The following is a 1,741-nucleotide window of genomic DNA, read 5'->3' as shown; positions in this document are numbered from 1 at the left end:
TCATCTCAACTTGCATCTGTAACTTTTACTGCTGCTATTGTTATCATGTAGTTGTACTCAATTTGCACGTTACTGCACTATTGTTTTTTGGACATAAGTTATTACTGTACCTGCAAGATATATAGATATCATATACATAGTCTTTTTTTTTCTATTTTTCACATCTCTATATTATTCCTGCTCTATCCTTGCATATATGGATATACATAGTTTATATGATACATAGTCTACATTATACATATTCTATACTTCTATTTTCATTGTCTGTATTTCTACTACTGCAGCATAGTTTTTATTATTATGTTTCTTACATTGTATGTGTGTATAGTTTGTATAGTGTATAGTTTGTGTATGTGTGTGTATAGTTTTGCACTGTCTTGGCATTCATTGTGGACAGCAAAGTAAGAATTTCATTGCCCAGGGAAATTTGTTTTCTCTCCTACTGTGTATATGACAATAAATGCCTTGAATCCTTGAATTATAACAGTTACACTGGGAATCACAGTACTGAACAGAAAAGCAATAACTATTTGATTCAAGTTTATTGTATCGCACTTTTCACAAAACATATTGAAAGCAGCAGTGTTACAGGTACTGAAGGAAGGAAGTTATCAGCCTCAAGTTTAGTTGACATCATGCATTCAGTTAAGCAGACAGATCAAATATGCTTATAATGATTGCAATATAAGGATAATATTTGACCATTTAGTATGTTGATCCAAAGTTAACGTCATCTCTTAAGTCTTCGTAATTGTTGCCGTTGCCTGAAATCTTTGCAAAGGTTGGATCCAAACCGGAGTTTCACATAGTTAAACATACCTGCATAAGCAAATACAAATATTACTTCTTAAATGAAATAAACATCTCAGCATTTGTAGAATATTACAATCTTAAATAAAACATTATGTTTTCATATAGTTAAAGTATAATTTTGTGTACTTATAGCTCAACAGCAATACTAATTCTGCATTAAAAGCATTTTCTGTTTTTGACTTAATGGTTTGGTAGTAAAATGTTACATATACATTTATTCAGAGGTGATTAATACCTGTGTGATCACATGACTGAACATGATGCTTCATTGCCTAGAACAGATACACTCGTTTTTTTACCAATTGTGAATCCAGTTCCCAAGAATTTGGCTTCGACCCCATCCAAACCAGCAGATGCACCCGTGTCAAATCCTAGTCCCACTTTTAGACCAACTGGACCAGCTTTAGCTGATGCACTGGCAATTTCAGCCGAGCCATTTGCTCCAGCTCCAGTCCCACTGACTTCAGCACCAGCTGAGGCGTTTGGACCTTTGGCTTCTGCCTCAAATACACTGAATTCAGCACGAGCTCGTCCAACTCCTGCTTCTGCATAAACTCCAGATTTGGGAATACTCTTTCCTTCTTCATCATATGATCCAGCTTTAGCATATTTGGCTGCTGTGTAGGCACTTGCTGGTCTGTTATATATGTCAGATATGTCCGGTGGATTGACTATATCTTCATGACCTGAAAAACAACACACTTTATATAAATTCATAACATTTTACTCTAAACATTAGAACACTGTTTATGAGACAATTAGATTTACTCAACCTTGCAAACTATAATTTCTGTATTTGTAGTGATTTATTCTGAGTTTTACTTTGCCTAACACAATCTTCTACACAACATAGCTCTAATTATACAAAAGGCCTAAAAGAAAAAACATTTGCATCTTCATAATATGTTAGTAATAATATGCATTATAG

At 34.0% G+C, this 1,741-nt stretch overlaps 1 protein-coding gene and 1 long non-coding RNA gene across 2 annotated transcripts in view; one reads left to right on the top strand and one right to left on the bottom strand.

The window, feature by feature from the left end:
• LOC109061747 (glutamate receptor ionotropic, NMDA 3B-like) overlaps positions 1–1,741 on the top strand; it is a 120,763-nt gene that overhangs the window by 75,336 nt on the left and 43,686 nt on the right. The window lies entirely within an intron of this gene.
• LOC122138936 lies at positions 524–1,476 on the bottom strand. The gene is made up of 2 exons (XR_006155922.1): positions 1,049–1,476; positions 524–819 (listed from the first exon to the last, which is right to left on the bottom strand). It is a non-coding gene; the product is annotated as an uncharacterized LOC122138936 (long non-coding RNA).

The sequence above is a fragment of the Cyprinus carpio genome, chromosome B11 (genome assembly GCF_018340385.1).
Source record: "Cyprinus carpio isolate SPL01 chromosome B11, ASM1834038v1, whole genome shotgun sequence".
In the NCBI taxonomy this organism is placed as follows: domain Eukaryota; kingdom Metazoa; phylum Chordata; class Actinopteri; order Cypriniformes; family Cyprinidae; genus Cyprinus; species Cyprinus carpio.
The sequence above is the reverse complement of the archived record's forward strand: the minus strand, read 5'-3'. Positions and strand labels throughout refer to the sequence as shown.